Source organism: Panthera leo, chromosome B4, assembly GCF_018350215.1.
Source record: "Panthera leo isolate Ple1 chromosome B4, P.leo_Ple1_pat1.1, whole genome shotgun sequence".
NCBI classification, from domain to species: Eukaryota; Metazoa; Chordata; class Mammalia; order Carnivora; family Felidae; genus Panthera; species Panthera leo.
This window is the reverse complement of record NC_056685.1, coordinates 97,531,051-97,542,338: the sequence shown is the minus strand read 5'-3', so window position 1 is coordinate 97,542,338 and position 11,288 is coordinate 97,531,051. Positions and strand designations below refer to the sequence as shown.

The following is an 11,288-nucleotide window of genomic DNA, read 5'->3' as shown; positions in this document are numbered from 1 at the left end:
ACAATGAATTCTTCCTCAAGTCTAAGATGATCTATAAGGAACATAATAGAGACCCTAGAAATAAACCCACACATGTAGAGTCAACCAGTCTCTGACAAAGGTGACTAGACCATACACAATGGGGATAGGATATTGTCTTCAATAAAAGGAGATAGGAAAACTGGATAGCCATATGCAGAAGAATGAAATTGGATCTCTGTCTCATACCACTTAAAAATTAACTTGAAATGAATTAAAGACTTCAATTTAAGACATGAAACCCTAAAACTCCTAGAGGAAGTAGGGAAAGGATACTTGACATTGGTCTTCTCAATGATTTTTTGGATATCATACCAAAAGCGAAGGCAACAAAAGCAAAAATAAATTTGAGATTACATCAAATTAAAAAAGCTATGTAGTAAAGAAAACTATCAACAGAATGAAAAGACATTCTATGGAATGGGAGAAGTTATTTGCAAACCATATATCTAATATGGGATTGATATCCACAATATAGAAGGAATTCCTACAACTCAATAGGAAAAAGAAAATCAAAAATGGGTAAAGGACTTGAATAGACATTTTTCCAAAGAAGATATAAAAACGGCCAAAACCGACACAAAAAGATGTTCACTACCACTAATCATCAAAAATGCAAATGGAAACCACAGTGTGATTTGGGCTTACCAATTAGGGTGGCTATTACCAAAAGACAAGGGATCTATTTTGGTAAGGATGTGGAGAAGACAGAACACTTGTACATTGTTGGTGGATATGTAAGTTAGTACAGCCATTGTTCAAAACAGTATGGAGTTTCCTCTAACAATAAAAAATAAAACTATCATGTGATCCAGCAATCCTGCTTTTGGATATATATCTGAAGGAGGCAAAATCAGTAACTTGTATAGGTATCTGCACTCCCATGTTCATTGTAGCTTCTTAACAATAGCCAAGATACAGAAATTGTCTAAGTGTCCATCTGTGGTTGAATGGATAGAGACTATATATATTAAATTATTATATATAATATTTCATATGTATATAACAAACTATTATTCAGACATAAGAAAAAGAAGGACAGAGAAATGCAAATATTGTATAATATCACTTGTATGTGGAATAAAAAAAATTAAATTAGTAAAAACAGAAAGTGAAATGGTGGTTGCCAGAGGCTGGAGGAGTGGAGGAAATGGGGAGAGATTGGTCAAAGAGCACAAATTTTCAGTTATAAGATGAAGAAATTCTGAGGATCTAAAGTACAAAATGGTGGCTATAGTTAATAATACTTTATTGTATACTCAAAGTTTGCTAAGAGTAAATGTTAAGCATTCTCAGCCAACAGAAGAGAAAGGCAACTATGTGAAGCAATTAATGTGTTAATTAACTTGGTGATGATAATTATTTCACGATGTATATGTATATCTAATCATCACATTATATACTTTAATACATGCCATTTTATTTGTTAATTATGCTTCGATACAATATTTTAAAATATATTAAATGTCAATTCAAATAATTCAAAATTATGGAACAACACTTTTTCTTCATTTTTTTTCAAATTTCTTTTTAAATTATTTTAAGCTCTGGTATTATCTGGAAAAGAAAAGTATTTTCCTTAATAAGTCTTATGGGATGCCCAAGAAACAGAATCTATTATTTTAGGTAAAATTCTTAGCTAACATTCAGAATGGATTGTTAAATAAAATTCATACAAAATAAATACCTTAATATCATCAAAATCAAGGGTTGTAATAATTGGAAGATTAAAGACAGTCATGAGGCACAGAAGAAATAGAAAAAGGTCAGCATATTGAGAGTAGCTCCTTTTCTTTTCATACTAGCTATGTACTTCTTGCCCAGAATGATGCATGAGATCCCCAAGTGAGAGTCTGTAGGGTCATGTCACACAGCAGAGAGGGTTTAAGTTTTGAAATATCTCCATTTCGTACCTCAGAGAGTTCTAAAACTTACCCTGTCTCCTAAATCCATAGATCCTGGCCATCAACCATAGGAATATTTGGCCAGGTGTATCTTGCTAATAACATTCTGTAGGTTAGAACTTTTGCAAATATTAGTTGAATCATCCAGAGTTCCACTTGGCAAAGATATACAGAATATGTAGCCAATACTTTCTCTTCTATTCTTAGGTGTGTGTCCCAGGAAGGGAGTAAATGAGGTGCTGATCAGCTGCTTTCATTCCTTCCCCCCAGGTTCATTTGGTAATCAAATCATCAAACTTGAAAAGACCCCATCATGGAATAATCTATTGTAGAGTTTGCTAACTTGAAGGTAAAAAAGCATCTAGCTTTAAGTTTATAATAAATCTAACTTACTAATAACCCTCTTACTACTCTCTATCTTTCATTTAGAAAATAAAAATAAATAGATAGGCAACCTAAAAAAATAAATGAAAACAGCTGAAGAAAAAAATTAAAACACAGAAAAAAATAATAAATACACATGGCTCTGGTAGTCAACCAGAGCATAATGAAAAAATTATGTTGATGATAAGCAAAGATATTGACAGTTTGACTGCTTTAACTGGAGTACATGGTATGCTAAGAACATTATTAAAGAGAAAAGTCATGTGGAAGGAATTTCCTCTCTCCTTATAAGCCAAAAGGAAGGAAGGAAGGAAGGAAGGAAGGAAGGAAGGAAGGAAGGGAGGGAGGGAACTGCTTTTCATCTTTAAATCCCAGAAATTTGTGTTGGAGGAGTCAATCAATCAGATCTGTTTGAAATTTGCCAAGGATTTTAATATTACTTTTCCCAATTTTATCATTCTCATCTATAGTAGTAATTGAGGTCTTGTTTTTCTTTTAACATAACCAACTAAAGGGAAATATGTAGCATTTCTGTTTTATATAACATCTTTTATATATATACCTATAACATCTGTGAAATTCAGTCTTTCTGTGATAATTATTTGTCTTTTGACCTTAGCAACCATACAGCTGAGCAGTTAAGGAACACTATAAGATACAATAGTTTTGTTAACTTCTTTTCTGTTTACCTTAAAAGGACATGTTCTAAAATTTTTTTAAAAATTTTTAATGTTTATTTTTGAGAGAGAGAGAGAGAGAGAGAGAGAGAGAGAGAGAGAGCATGAGAAGAGAATGGGCAGAGAGAGAGGGAGACACAGAATCCAAAGCAGGTTCCAGGCTCTGAGCTGTCAGTACAGAGCCAACATGTGGCTCAAACTCACGAACTGTGAGATCATGACCTGAGCCAAAGTCAGATGCTTAACGGACTGAGCCACCCAGGCACCCCATGACATGCTCTAAATTCTAATGTATCTTTTTAGCTTAACTGTGAAATAAATTTGATGAATACTACTATGTCTACTAAAATTTGATGTAAGTAGTATGTTTCACTCCCAGGAAAGTAAGATTATAGTATCATTGATGATAATCTTGATACTATAAAATTATAGTATCTTGATGATAATCTTCATAATTATATCAATTTATGCCATGATTTTCATTTTATTATAAAATTAGCTTTTACTACAGGTAAGAGTAAAGATAATACACAAAAGAGTGGTGTATTCTCTTGATGGAGAAATATATTTTTGTGATATAATTCAGTTACTTTTTTGGTTTTTTGCCTCCAAGTTTTTTCCCCTGTTTTAAATTTATATTTTAGTTAATATACAGTGCAATACTGGTTTCAGAAGTAGAATCTAGTGATTCATCATGACACCCAGTGCTCATCACAAGTTCTCTTCTTAATACCCATCATCCATATGGCCCATCTCCTCCCACCTCCCTTCATCAACTCTCAATTTGTTCTCTATCATTAAGAGTCTTTTGTGATTTGTTTCTCTTTCTTCTCTGACCCCCACCTCATATATTAATCTGTTTTGTTTCTTAAATTCCACATATGAGTGAAATCATATTATATCTGTCTATCTCTGATTGACTTATTTCACTTAGCATAATACATTCTAGCCCCATCCATGTCATTGCAAATGGCAAGATTTCATTTTTTGATGGCTGAGTGATATTCCATTGTGTGTGTGTGTGTGTGTGTGTGTGTGTGTGTATCTATAAACACACCACATCTTCTTTATCCATTCATCAGTAGATGGACATTTGGGATCTCTGCATACTTTGGCTATTGTTCATAATGCCACTATAGACATTGGAGTGCATGTACCCCTTCGAATCTGTATTTTTGTATCCTTTGGGTAAATACCTAGTAGTGCAATTGCTGGATCATAGTAGTTCTATTTTTAGTTTTTGAGGAAGCTCCATACTGTTTTCCAGAATGGCTGCACCACTTTGCATTCCCACCAACAGTGTACAAAGATTCTCCTTTCTCTGTATCTTTGCCAACACCTATTGTTTCCTGTGTTGTTAATTATAGTCATTCTGACAGGTGTGAGGTGGTATCTCATCATGGTTTTGATTTCTATTTCCATGATGATAAGTGATGTTGAGCATCTTTTTATGTGTTGTTAGCCACCTGGATATCTTCTTCGGAAAAGTGTCTATTCATGTCTTCTGCCCATTTCTTTACTGGATTATTTGGTTTTGGGGTGTTGAGTTAGAGAAGTACTTTATAGATTTTAGATACTAACCCTTTATCAGAAATGTCATTTGTAAATATCTTCTCCCATTCTATAGGCTACCTTTTAGTTTTGTTGATTGTTTGCCTCGCTGAGCAGAAGTTTTCATCTTGATGAAGTCCCAGTAGCTCATGTTCACTTTTATTTACCTTGCCTTTGCTGATGAAGAGTTGCTCTGGCTGAGGTCAAGAGGTTGCTGCCTATGTTCTTCTCTAGGATTTTGATGGTTTCTTGTCTCACGTTTAGGCCTTTCATGCATTTTGAATTTATTTTTGTGTATGGTGTGAGAAAGGGGTCCAATTTCATTCTTCTGCATGTTGCCATTCAGTTTCCCAACACCATTTGTTGAAGAGACTGTCTTTTGTCCCTTGAATATTTTTTCCTGCTTTGTTGAAGATGAGTTGACCATATGGTTGTAGGTCCATTTCTGGGTTCTCTATTATGTTGCATTGATTATATTTGAGTCTTTATTGATTTGTAAAAAGACATGCCGATTTTTCTTCTAATATGGCATATTATTATTATTACTATTTCTAGTGAGTCTTTCCTTCCTTCCATATAGTATGGAATAAAAATCTAAATGTTCTTGAGGGTTTTTCAGCTTACCCATCTTAACTAATGATAAAATTGGAAATTGTTTAGTTCTATTGTGTAGTAGGTGCTGCAGTAATTTCTTCATTTATTTACCTCTTTACAGTACCAGAATTTTTCAAACTAGAGTACCATTTGTGTTTTCTTACAGGAAATAATTGTGGATATGTGTGATACTAAAAACATTTTATTAAGATGATATTTTTATAAATAGCATGTCAAACTACAACTCTTTGTGGTAATTCTTCTTTTACAGTTATAAAAATAAGAATAAATACAAATTATTTCAAGTACCAAAAAGCAAATTAGTAAGAATAATAAAGTTCTATATTTATTCTTCCCTTACAAGAGTTCAAATGATTCCAAGTTGTAATTTTAGTTATGCCACTTAGAAACATTATGGCTTTGAGGAATTTCCTTAACCACCTGGACCTTCAATTTCTTTACACATAAAGGGTGATAGTAATACCTACTTGTTATGATTATTTTGAAAATTAAAATGGCTAACAATTATATTGTACTTAATAAGGTTATCCATTACCCAGAGACTGGTATTCATTAAAAGAGTGTGATTTTTATTATTAGAAAAGAAATTTTATTTGGTCTCCTGAGACAAATTAGCATTTAGTCTTTTCTTTGGTTAATGGGAAAGGGTAGATCAAAGTGGGGAAGAAAAGACCTACTTTATCACATTTACAGCATTTATACAAAAAGTTTTGTGGAATTAGTTGTTTAGACCTGGGGAGTAATTTTCCATGGAAACAAAGCTATAAATGGTAGCTAGGTCCTCAGAAAAACCCACAGAAGTCTATTTAGGCCATCATGTAGTTGAAATAATGTGTAATTGCAATGGAAAATAGTAAGGAAATAATACTGTTGCAATACTACCAATTAAACAAAACAGAAAAAAAAGAATACAAATTAATTCTTTATTGAATTATTGGGCTGACTGAAAAACATTTAATTAAAAGATGAAGGATTTATCACCCAAGATTCTGTAGAAATTCTAAAGGTCACTTTATGGCACTTTCAGAGGCTTTAGGGAATGATTACACTACTCATTAAAACTAATCTGACTTCATTTTGTTTTCTTTTATCTTTCTTTTTTCCATTTCAAATACAATGAAGAGATAATTATGAGGAAAAAAGAAAGTGAATATAGAGAAACTATTCTTCTGATATTGGAAGAGAAAAGGACTTCAGAATGGGAGAGAGAGGAAAAGGAGGTTATTGAAGAGGGCAGTAGGAGTTTTTTGAGAAAGGAAAGGGAAGAGAGGATAAGAATGAATGGAAGAAAGGTACAAAGGAATAGTGGAAAAGGAAGAGAGAGGATTGGAATTTGTTAGAGTATATGCAATGTGACACATGGGAAACGTTTTTTAAAAAAAGATTTAATCCATAGCATAAAGATTGTATTGCAGTATGAATCAGCCTACTGCAAGGGTGAAGTTACATTAATATCTTAAAATTTCTAAAAAAAAATTATAGTAATTTTGCATTCTACAAGAAAAAAAGATAAACACACTGGAAATCAATGACTTATCTCAAATCCATCAAAGAACTGAGATCATGAAGCAAACTCCCACCCAGAAATCTGAAATACAGAAGTGTAGTGAGATTCATAGTTCAGGGCAGCTTACTATATACTGATAGGAACAATTAACAAGGCAATTTTGACAAACTTCTGGAGACAGAGTAAGAATCCCTAAAAGGCCCAGTTTTCGGGGCCCCCTTTAATTTTGTGGGTTTACCTACAGGAAAATCATTGGGTTCTCAATATGATTATCCTAGAAAAATCCCCTCATGTTTCCTGTTTTGGATAGATGGGATATAAACATTTAAAAATATAGCCAAAGAATTCTATACAACAAATGCTTGTTCTAAAAGGAAAACTAATTTACTAGAGTCTTATTAACTTGGAAAAAGAATATTAGCCAACTTCAGCCTTTCTAGCTTTCCCATCTCACCTAAGAAAAGCACAGTCCTAAGAAACACTTCTGATTATAACGGGCATATACTTAGACTCACTAAGAGACTGAGATTTAATTATAAGCTTGCAGAACACTTTCTCTACCCCACACCTTACATCAACAGGGATCCAGTATAATAATAGAAGATTATAATGAGCTGCAAGAGTGAAGAAAAGGTTTTTAGAGACACCCACAAACAACAAGGGAAAAAAAAATGTCCAAGGACAGTATAGAAAACAGGCCTCTGATACCTGTAGCTATAGCAAATATTAAACACAACCAAGCGCCTGTGTAGATTACCATTAAAACTTAGCTAAAACCCCATTTACCTTTCTTTTTCCTACCCAATACATTATGTGTGGTTTTTGACAAAAAATATAAAATAAATAAAAAATACAAGGCATGAGAAAAAATAATCAAAAACAAAGTTTGAAGAGACAAACCAAGGATCAGAACCAGACTCAGTTATGACACAGATTTTAGAATCACCAATAAATAGGGATTTTAAATTAAATATAATTGATATGTTAAGAGCTATAATGGAAAAAAAAAACATGCAAATACAGAAGAGTAATGTAAACAGAGAAAGGGGAATTCTAGGATAAAATTAAAAGAAATCATTAGAAATCAACAACACTGTAACAAAATGAAAAATGCCTTTAGTAGTCTCATCAGTAGGCTGGACAGGATAGAGAAAGAATCTGAGATCTTGAAGCTAGGTGAATGGGATTTTCCAAACTAAAATCAAAGAGAAAATAGAATGAATTAAAAAGAAAAAAAATTCAAGACTTATGTAGCAATAACAAAGAGTGTGACACAGACACATATTTGTAGTTAGAATACCAGAAAGAAAAGAGAAAGAAGAAATATTTGAATAAATAATGACTGAGAATTTCCCAAAGTTAATGACAGACACCAAACTGGAAACACAGGAAGCTCAGAAAACAGCACATAGGATAAATACCAAACAATCTACATCTGGGCATGTCATACCCAAATTTTGGAAAAAGAAAAAGAAAATTGTGAAAGAAGTCATGGTAAAAACAAAACAAAAATGCCTTATCTACTGAAGAACAAGGGTAAGTATTACATCTGACTTTTCCTCATGAATCATACAAAAAAGAACAGAATGGAGTGAAATATTTAAACTTCAGGGGGAAAAAAACCCCACCAATCTACTATTCTGTATACAGCAAAAGTATTCCTCAAAAGTAAAGGAGTCAAAGACATTCTTGGGAAATAATTGAGGAAATTTGCCACCAGTATACCTGCCTTGAAAGAAATATCGAAAATTCCTCAGAGAGAAAGAAAGGATATGGGTCAGAGCCTCAGATAAACATAAAGATAGGGAGACAATGTTAGAGACAGAAGTTTAAAAATTACTTACACTTCCCATGATGTATTATTTGAAAGCAGATTTATATTAGCTGAAAATGTATATTAGGTATATTGCAATCACTAGGACAATCAGTAAAAGATAAAATAAAAGGAGTTTAATTGATATGCTAAGGATAGAGAGAAAATGGAATCATATAAAATGTTCATTTATAACCAGAGAGGGCAGAAAAAATATCACCTTAAAGGTAAGTGTCCTAAATACAGTAATTAAAAGACAGAGACTATCAGAATGGATGTAAGACAAAAGCAAAAACAAGACTCAACTGTATGTTGTCTATAAGATACATACTTTTAATTTAAAAACCAAGATCAGTTAAAAGTAAAGTTATGAAAAGATATAATATGCTGATAGTAATCAAAAGAGAGTGAGGGGGCACCTGGTGGCCCAGTCAGTTAAGCTCCTGACTTTAGCTCAGGTCATGATCTCACCTTTCCTGAGTTCAAGCCCCACATCAGGCTCTGTGCTGACAGCTCAGAGGCTGGAGCCTTCTTCAGATTCTGTGTCTCCCTCTCTCTCTGCCCATCCCCTGCTCATGCTCTTTCTGTCAAAAATAAATAAACATTAAAAAAATTTTAAAAAAGTGAGAATAACCATATTAATTTCAGACAAAGCAGACTTCAAAACAAGGAAAATTATCAGCTAACTTGGGGCATTACATAATGATAAAATGGTCAATTCTACAAGAAAATATCATAATCCTTAATCTGTAGGCACCCAACATTAGAACATCGAATAAGAATTACAGAAATCAAGGGTGCCTGGGTCATTCAGTCAGTTAAGCATCCAACTTTGGCTCAGGTCATGATCTCACATTTTGTGGGTTCTAGCCCTGCACTGGGCTCTGTGCTGACAGCTCAGATCCTGGAGCCTGCTTTGGATTCTGTGTCTTCCTCTCTCTCTGCCCCTCCTCCTCTTGCACTCTGTCTGTCTCTCTCAAAAATAAATAAACCTTAAAAAAAAATTACAAAGTCAAAAACTGACAGAAATGCAAGGAGAAATGGGCAAATCCATGATTTTAGTTGAAGATTTTAACACCTATTCCTTTTTCAACTCACATTCAGTAGACAGAAAACCCATAAGGGTGTGACTTGGGAAACACCACTAAACAACTGTATCTAATTGACATTTATAAAATGCATTATCCAACAACAGCAGCATAAGATCACATGGCTCATTTATCAAGATAGACTACATTCTGGCTCATAAATCACACCTTAACAAACTTAAAAGATGAGAGATAATACAAAATATACTCTTACACTAAAATGTAGTTAAATAGAAATCTGTAACAGAAAGCTAGACAATGATATATTATATATTAATATATATTTATATTATATAACAATATACATTATATATATTAGAGTAAGCAACACAAATTTAACAACACATGTGGATCAGAGAAAAATATTAAGAAAAAAATTGGGGCGCCTGGGTGGCTCAGTCAGTTAAGTATCTGACTTAGGCTCAGGTCATGATCTCATGGTTCATGAGTTTGAGTCCCACATTGGGCTCTGTGCTGACAGCTTGGAGTCTGGAGTCTGCTCTGGATTCTGTGTCTCTGTCTTTCTCTACCCCTCCCCTATTCACACTCTCTCATTCTCTCTCTCTCTCTCTCTCTCTCTCTCTCTCTCTCTCTCAAAAATAAATAAACATTAACAAATTAAAAACATTTTTAAAGGAAAATATATGTTTGAAATATTTTAAACTAAATCTAAATGAAAATGTAACCTATTAAAATTTATGTGATGCAGCAAAAGCAATGATTAGTGAGGAACTTTATAATATGAATGCATATATATTATAAAAGAAAATGAAAAAGAGCTGAAGTCATAATTTAAGCTTCTACCTTAGGAAAACAGAAAGAAGACAAATTTATGCCTAAACGAAGCAGAAGAAGAAAAAAAATAGAGTAGAAACTTCGACACTGAAAACAAACAAAAATACATTGAAAAAAATCAATGAAAACAAAAGCTGTTTCATGGAAAAGTTTATTAGAATTGGTAAGTTTATAGCCTAGATAACAAAAGAGAAAAAGAGAGAAGACACAAATTGCTAATGCCAGAAATAGGAGGCAATCACTACTGGGCACGAAAATAATTTTTTTTTAAAGTATATTACTAGCAACTCTGTGTGTACACATATGATAATTTGGGAAAATGGACCATTTCTTTGAAAGACACATAATACTAAAACTCTCAGAAAGAGAACTAAATAATTTGAGTAGGACTATAACTATTAGAGAAATTGAATTAACACTTAAGATTCTTCTCCAAAAAGGAAGCACTAGGGCACAAATGTTTTCACTTGTAATTTCTAGCAAGTATGTTAGGGGGGAAAAAGAATCTCAATCTCTTCCAGAATCAGAAGGGACACTTTAACTTGTTCCATGAGGCCAGCACTACCTTAATAACAAAAGCAGATGAAGATATTGTAAGAAAGAAAGGAAAACTATAGATGTGTAACTCTTAGGAACATAGATGCAAAAATTCTCAACAAAATGTTAGGAAGTAGAATTCAACAAATAATACACTAAAACTAAGGGGGATTTATTACAAACATGCAAACCTGGTTGCCCATACAAAAACCAATTAATATAACTTACCAATTAATATGCAGGGTAAAGGTAACAAATCATATAAACATATCGACTGATGCAGAAAAAGTATTTGACAAAATACAATGCTCAGCCAATTAAAAAGACTCACCAAACAGGGAATAGAGAAGAACTTCCTCAACTTGATAGAGAACATATACAAAAACCCTGCAGTTAACA

General features: G+C 33.0%; 1 long non-coding RNA gene across 1 annotated transcript in view; it reads left to right on the top strand.

Annotated features, from left to right (window-relative positions):
- The first annotated feature begins 2,216 nt into the window (after positions 1-2,216).
- LOC122223680 overlaps positions 2,217-11,288 on the top strand; it is a 73,064-nt gene continuing 63,992 nt past the window's right edge. The window contains exon 1 of the long non-coding RNA XR_006204390.1: positions 2,217-2,271. This is a non-coding gene — a long non-coding RNA (uncharacterized LOC122223680). The remainder of the gene's footprint in view (positions 2,272-11,288) is intronic.